Source organism: Electrophorus electricus, chromosome 8 (genome assembly GCF_041902795.1).
Source record: "Electrophorus electricus isolate QZ-2024a chromosome 8, ASM4190279v1, whole genome shotgun sequence".
NCBI classification, from domain to species: Eukaryota; Metazoa; Chordata; class Actinopteri; order Gymnotiformes; family Gymnotidae; genus Electrophorus; species Electrophorus electricus.
The window spans coordinates 21,019,662-21,028,121 of NC_137504.1; the positions used below are offsets into that span (position 1 = coordinate 21,019,662).

The window sequence follows — 8,460 nt, forward strand, 5'->3', positions numbered from 1 at the left end:
ACTGGACACTGGACTACTAATATGACTACTAACTTTCCTTTGCTTTTACCTTTGTATTTGGGTTATAAAATTCCACAATCCCTTTGTTTGCATAGAACGTTCCTCATACATATCTGCTGGATGGCGTTGAAGTATTTAGCTAGTATTTATATTTAGTATTACTAATGATTCACCGCATTATTGCTAAGCATTCACCGGCTTTGTTTCACACTGCAACTGTTTTAGACGTTACTATTAGGACATAAAGACAGTTTAACAGAAATATTCTTAAATAAATGTTATTATTCTTTAATTATCATTTGACGTAAATAAATAAAATAATTCTCAAAACTTGTTTCTTTAGGCAGACAATTGGATCTTTAAATAATCAAATAAACACGTGCTTTAGAGTTTATATGTATAATATGTACAATATGAAGGAACACTCAAGATCTAGATTATAATAACGTGTACAATTCTGTGGTCATAATAATTTGAAATATTAACGGCAGTCTACTGATTATAAGACTTTCCTTCATATTCACATGTTGCAATCGAGAGAACATTTCTAACAATTCCAAAAATTGTGGAACGTGAAAGGTCGTGGTTATCGTAATACGTTTCATTTTATATGCTTCCTATTTGGGCGTCATGATTTTTCCTTTCGATGGATTGCCTTGGCGGAAGGGCAGGGCAGGACTGATGTTGGGGCGGTCCATGTTGCTATATCAAGGCATATAAAGATTTAGTAGTCCTGTGCAGATCGTGGTTAAAAAACATACAAAGACACACGGAGATTACCAACACCTTGTCAGATGGCAAACACCAATAGCGGCGATTGCGAGATGGCAAAAGAACAGGACGAAATGCTCCTGCTATTGATGCAGCACTGCCGGGAGATGAAGCGACAGGAGTCCCGCTCCCGATGGGCAACGGGAGTCGTGCTGCTAACTTTCCTTGCTGCTCTCATTTGGCTAGGGTTCTCGATTCACGCAAGCAAGGTAACAAACTTGTTGCCAAGGGCATATGTTGATTTCCACCCTCGTGATGTCAGAAAGTAATAGTCGTGGACTGAAAGGAACTACATTTGAAGACACTAGTTTACTTTTGCTTTGGACCGATGCTGTGTTTGAGCTGTCTCCTTGTCAGTTAAATAGAAATTCATATTACTTTTTTATCTTTTATTTATTCTAGGATGCACACATTCAGGAGCAAGTGGCAGACATCGGTGAGTTTTACGTTAAAATTACGATGTGACGGTGGATATTTACAATAAATACAGTAAAGCTGTTTTTATGTAAGGAATATTTTATACACACTGTATGTACATTTTGTTTATTTTGGTTAACAGGCGTACAGCCGCTTGCCAGTCGACCGCCTGGAGACTCCGTACATCTGCAGAGTAAGCAGCTCATTACATCATTCAGTTCATTAGCCATATCCAACACGAGGAAATCATTTTCTTTATTTCATGTTGCATATGACCTTAAATGCTTTATAAGATTTGCTTCTTAATGAAGAGTGTGTGTGGTGTGTGTGTGTGTGTGTGTGTGTGTGTGTGTGTGTGTGTGTGTGTGTGTGAGAGAGAGAGAGAGAGAGAGAGAGAGAGAGAGAGAGAGAGAGAGAATGAATGAAATTTAGTTTGACCAATATATCTGATTCTGTCTTTCTCTGTTTAAGTCTCAGGCAGACAGCATGGTGCTATACTTGTCAAGCAGAATGATTCTTATATTATCCAGTGGAAACCCGACTCTTCCAACAAAAACTATTTGACTGACAACAACACATCACTTATTATCCCCCAAAACAGCCAGTACTTTGTCAATCTGAGAGTGTATTATCGTATACCTGATGGTCACTGTAAGGGGAAACAGCTTTTACTTTTGAGTATTAGCATTATGCTGTACCATTCTAACTACCCCCAATGGAGGAATGTAATAGAAAGCAAAGAGACAATGCATTGTGAAAACAATTGGTACCAGTCTGTTGATCTGCACAGAGTGGTAGATCTAGAAGCAAAGACTGAGATTAAAGTTAAAACAGACTCAGAGAATTATAATCTTATCAGCATACAAACCTACTTTGGTGTCACTCGTCTGTAGTATGGTAGCTAGTTTAAGTTTTGCTGCACATTGGTATTAATGGGTATTAGTTAACGGGTTGGGTTAAGCAGTTATGCTGGCATTTCAGTGTTTATATTTATTGAATGAACTGTTATAAAATATTTATTAACAAATTATGCTAGCTTTGCAATAATCTGCAAATCACCAAGAGTGAAAACAGAGTAGTAATATTTAATATTAGCCTTATGATTTATTTGAATGACACTTTACATTTATTTCTTGCTCGTTTGTTCTGGTAGATGTTCTTCTGAACTACACTGTACAAACTGTTATTAAATAACACAATTGCATGCATACTAAGTATCCATAAGGAATTCACATGTTGAATATAGTTTAAAAAAAGAAGTAGAAAAGAAGGGGGGTTCTGAGCCTTTAACTGTGGTAGATTAAACGGGTTTCACAATGTTGCCAGCAGGTTTATAAAGATGTTTTATGTTAAAACTTACTTTTATGCTGACATTCCATTACAATTAAATGTGTTGGAATAATTAAACTGCTTTTTGAAATAATTATCAGAATTCCTTTCTTTTTCTACTTTCATTTGTTTATCATTGTCCTACACCAACTGTGTGAAAGAATTTTTCAGAGGGTTGTATGAGAAGATTCGTAAGATCTTTCCAAGAATAATGTTTTTATGTTGATTTTAGCAGCAGTTGTTGCAATTGCTAGAAACAAATGTAACTTCAGGCTAACAAAATAAACATATCAGCTCCGCAAAGAGTTTTCAAATTGTATCTGATTGGATTCTTCTGGTCTGGGTTTCGTTGAAATGACCATTGGCCGGGACGGCTGCTATAGAGAGCTTTTAGATCTCTTGTGTCGGGAGTATGTGTTGTGGTGTTCAAACCTACTTAAGACAGTGCTTAAGACAAGTTTGGGGTGGACTATTTACCAAAAAAGAAAAAACACAAATGAAAAAAAAAAAGAGACACGGTATGAGGACATAAACTTTAATATCCTGATCCTGATCCACTGCTATACAAACACACCAAAACACATGGTTCCCCATTGATTCATTCCATGGGAATCTACAGTTCCAAGAGTATTTAGGAATTCTTTTTCCTTAAGTTTCCTAGGTTTGTTGCTGCCATAGAAACCACTCATAATGCAAACAGATGTGTCATTAATACAATGTCCAATAGCATTAAAATGTCTTGCCACTGGAAACAACAAATCCTTAGTTCTGAGGGTCATTAGGAGTTCAATGATCAGCAAGGCTTTTCTCGGTTTCTCCAATGTACAGGTGATTACAGTGCAGACTAGAAAAATAAGTAACATCACAATAACTGTGACGCTCCAGGAAAGGGAAGACAAAGGACCAGTATGTGATACCATGATAATGACTAAACCCTTCTCATAAATCACAATGGAACAAGATCATACAGGGCAGACAGGTTCACCCATCTCATTATGTAGGTGCATTTCCTTTTGTGGTAATTTACAGTACACCTGAAAAGCTTTGAAACTCCCTGCATTAATACAGTGCTCCTCTTACACTCAAATTTCAGTTCAAGTTCACATTTCTATGCTGATTTGTTGTTCTGTGGTGAAAAGTAATTGTGAATTTGTGAACATCCCAATTGTGAAACCACATAATTGTTTAAGTGAATGAACAATAAAAAGCAATGCCCAAAAAGCCCAACAGCATTCATGCCCATTATTCATGTCCTGCATCATGCCATGGAATACATTTGTGTATTTGTAGAATTTGAGAATAGTTAACCATCCATATTAGGGAGCATTTGTAATTTTTAACAAGTTTTGACCTATGTTGATAAAGATCTTAAATGATTATCTTAAAATGGCATGGAAATGTTGCTGGTTAATGCCAAAATATAAAATAATTTTGGGTCCCTTTTGGAGCGCTCATCAACCAGAGGCCCGGTCCACGGAATTGGCACTGGTACCCTGCGCCCCTGCCCACACTTTCTCACACAGCCGACTCAGAAAGTGGCAGTAGCGAAGCTACTGTGGAGATCTGTCTGAGCTGTATTCTCCAGAAGCCGTGGAAATTTCCTGACCTAAACTGTTTTGGCCACCTTTATGTTTACTTCCTATTTCTTTGTGAAAACCAAAATGTGATCTTTTACCTTGCATGAGAAAGTGGAAAAGATTTTCAAGCAAATGTTCACCTTCATTGTAATATGAATAAAATCCCCCCCCAATATTCAGATATGCTCAAAATATGCCGCCCAATATACCAAGGTAAAAAATAAAACTATTCTATTCACTAACTTTGCGCAATGTTAGGATCGATCAGTGTTCCCATTTGTTGTAGATGAGACATTTATATTTGTAACACCCACCACTGCTGACTAGCTGACGTCTCCGATTTGCAGGAAAAGGTGGGCCATTCCACCAAACGGGTGCCATTTATATGATGAACTCTTCAGAATTTAAACTTCAATTTTTATCTTTTTTCAATACTGTATCGAATAACATATTTAACTATTCAAAATGTGTATTGGTCAATCTCAGGCATTTTTAGTGCTATAGTGCAACTGCTTCTCGGCAGCATTGGATCGGCTCCCTGTATTCACACTGTAAAACGGTTCTTAAACTTCAACAACTTCAGTCATTTAAACTGGTAAAATGTAAAAATCAGGTGAATAGTGTTATACTATTATTCTCACTAATAAATAAGACAGAACATGATTCATTCCTGTTGCTATTACTCAGTCCTGTTACTCTTTACACGAGCAACTGGACTAAAAGTAACAGGACTGAATAAGTTTTTAGCACATAATTAGCAAATAAAAATAAAGCCACATGGCATCCATGCAAATAATGAGGTAAGAGCACATTCTAACAATTTACTAAAAATGTATATTTGTACAATAAATAAATAACATTTAAGAAATAATTTTGGTAACAGGAAGGTATGCTGAAATGAATCTTCAATCATAGTTAAAATATCATCAAATATACAGCAGAAAAATATGAGAGATCTCATTTTTGATCTTCCCATGGCCTTGAATAGATCCTGATTAACATGTGACTTTTGGAATACAAACTTTTAAGGGGGATTGTGTTAGGGTAACAGGACTGAGTGAAAACCTGGGTACATGACTAAACTTCGTATTTTAACGACAAAATAATGGATTTCTTGTGACAAAAATATATAAAAAGCTTAGATGGGATATAGTCACACAACAATATAAAAAATTCCTTCAAAAAAGATTTTGAAGATTATATTTCATGGTACAGTGTCTAGTCTAGCAGAGACAGGTAACAAATGTAATTGCACCAGTATTTAGTTCACTTTGCTTAATAATAAAATGTATTGTACAGTTAATCCTACTATAGAGGAAAATTTGAATCATCAGCATCTGATCTACACAAGCTCTTCAGGTTTTTTTTTTTCTTCTTTACTTAACTCTGCCCCTCCCCCTCCGTCCTCATCTCTTACTCTTGAGGATTTCATCCCTTTCTTTGAGGAGAAGGTTGCAGTAATCCATCAGCCCTTTTCCTCTGTTCCCACTCCTCCAACCAGTGTTTATTCTCCTACATCCGATTCTCTCCTCAGACAAAATTCTTCAACTTCTGGCTTCCAGCAATCTGACTACATGTCTGCTGGATCCCATTCCATCCACTCTGTTCCACATGATCTCAAGAGATTTGCTTCCTTTCATTTTTGTCATCATCAACAACTGCACCAACTGCAACTCCTTATCCAACTGCATTCAAAACCGCCAGGGTGGTACCAGTCCTCAAGAAGGCCACACTCAACGGCTCCAACATAACCAACTACAGACCGGTATCACTTCTCTCTTTCCTATCAAAAGCCCTTGAACGAGCAGTTTACAATCAATTATCTCTTTTCTTCACACAGATCCAGTTGCATGATCCCTATCAGTCTGGCTACAAACTGGAACATTCTACAGAAACAGCCCTCATAGCAGTGACAGAGAAACTTCATGCTGCTCAAGCGGTCAATCTGTCATCTGTCTTGATTCTTCTGGACCTTTCAGCAGCCTTTGACACAGTAAACTACAAAATTCTCTTTTCTGTTCTCTCCAGCCTTGGTGTGACTGGCTCTGCATGGAAATGGTTTCAGTCCTATCTGGAGGGACGGTCATATCAGGTAACATGGAGAGGATCCACATCCAATCAATGTAGACCCTCCACTGGTGTTCCACACGGCTCAGTATTAGACCCCCTTCTCTTCTCTTTGTATACTCGTTCTCTTGGTGATGTAATATCCTCTCATGGCTTTTCCTACCACTGCTATGTTGATGGCACCCAATCATTTCTTTCATTCCCACCCTCCATCACGCAGGTCTACAGACGGATCTTGGCATGCTTGACTGACATCGCATCATGGATGACAGCCCACCACTTGAAGCTCAACCCCAGTAAAACTGAGCTTCTGGTCATCCCAGGTACTCCCAACCCTTACCATTACCTCACTGTTTCCTCCCTGGTATCACCATCCGAAGCTGCCCATAGCCTGGGCGTAACTTTGGACAACCAGTTGTCGTTCTCAACTCATGTTTCTAATCTAACACGGTCTTGCAGATTCCTCCTTTGTAACGTACAAAGGATTGGACCCTTTCTCTTGCAGGAAGCTACTCAGGTGCTTTTGCAATCTCTTGTGATCTCAAAACTAGACTACTGCAACTCTCTACTTGCTGGTCTTCCTGTAAGAGGAACAAACTTCGCTTGCTGTGTGGACTGCAGATCCCTTTGCAGTCTTCTAATGCAGACCCATTTATTTGTGGAATATGTAAATGACCAGTGACCCTGCTCCTATGTTGACTGACTAAAACTCTTATTGGAGGGTATTGTTTATTGTTCATTGCACATAGGATATATATTCTATGTGTAAATGAAAAGCACTTCTGTACGTCACTCTGGATAGGAGCGTCTGCTAAATAAATCATTGTAGTAATGCATGTGAACATGTAGAGAGTAGCAGCTTTAATTTATTATATATTTGTATAGTGTCCTGTGTAGCTGGAGAAGGTAATAACAAATTATTATTATTATTATTATTATTATTATTATTATTATTATAAATAGATGAAAATTAATGAATAATAAAAAATCATTTGAAATAATAAAAAAACATTAAGACAAATAAAGTACTCCCCCCAGAAGGGGATGTGGTAATTAAAAAAACAAATACATAATTAAAAAGAAATGAGAGAAGAGAAGAGAAGAGAAAATGAAAGACATGGATAACAGAGAAGTGATGAATGGAGAACAGAGAAGAGCACTGGAGAGCTGGGTAACAGAAAGGAGAGAAGAAATATGAGCAGGAGAGAGGAAAGACAAGATCTGATTGGATAGGGGATTGAATATAGGACCAGAGGAGAGGAGGAGAGAGGGACCAGAGGAGAGGAGGAGAGGAGAGAGGGACCAGAGGAGAGGAGGAGAGGAGAGGAGAGAGGGACCAGAGGAGAGGAGGAGAGAGGAGAGGAGAGGAGAGGAGAGAAGAGAGGGACCAGAGGAGAGGAGAGGAGAGGAGAGAGGGACCAGAGGAGAGGAGAGGAGAGGAGAGGAGAGGAGAGGAGGAGAGAGGAGAGGAGAGAGGAACCAGAAGAGAGGAGGAGAGAGGAGAGGAGAGAGGGACCAGAGGAGAGGAGGAGAAAGGAGAGGAGAGGAGAGGAGGAGAGAGGAGAGGAGAGGAGAGGAGAAGTCAAGAGGTTAAAATGAGAGCAGAGCAGAGCAGAGCAGATGTCCCTGATGCCCACCCAAGTGTACTTAAATTTAAAAAATCAATTTCCTAAACCTTGGTTAATGAATTCCCTGTCCCCTGGGAAGATTTATCCCCCCACCACTCCCATGTTCTGATCATGGGTACGACCTTGGATCCTAACATCACTAATACATTTTATATAGGTTATGTAAATCCCTTTAAAACTAAATATCTTGCTCACAAACCATCAAGATTGGTCTTGGATGGATATACCATCATCACTTTGCAAAATACACATTTGTAAACAACGATACAGATTAAACTTTATAGTATGACCCTTAATCATTACTGTATTTAGCATTAGGAAACATACAGTGACACATCCTGACCGTTGTTCTGGTGCAATTCAGATAGCATGATCGACACTCTCTGAATCATTGTTTATATTTGGGATCAGGGTCTAGGCATTAAAGAATAAGTCAGCTTTTTGAATTCTCTACTGCTCAGAATGCCACGGCAGCCACAAAAAATCTGATGTTTCAGAGACTTGAGTCTTTGAGTCCTTTATTAAATAGGCCTCCAACAAAAATAAAAACATTATGTTTTTCAGCATTCAAACTTGGCTGCCAATTGTCAGTAGTTATGCAGTCACATTCAATGACCACGCATTAAATGCTGTGCAGAAATGTTAAAGGGACCAAAAAAAAAAAAAAACGT

At 38.3% G+C, this 8,460-nt stretch overlaps 1 long non-coding RNA gene across 1 annotated transcript; it reads left to right on the plus strand.

Annotated features, from left to right (window-relative positions):
- The first annotated feature begins 661 nt into the window (after window positions 1-661).
- On the plus strand, window positions 662-2,612 carry LOC145659124 (uncharacterized). The gene is made up of 4 exons (XR_014125172.1): window positions 662-980; window positions 1,174-1,207; window positions 1,331-1,381; window positions 1,660-2,612. It is a non-coding gene; the product is annotated as an uncharacterized LOC145659124 (long non-coding RNA).
- The last annotated feature ends 5,848 nt before the right edge of the window (window positions 2,613-8,460 follow it).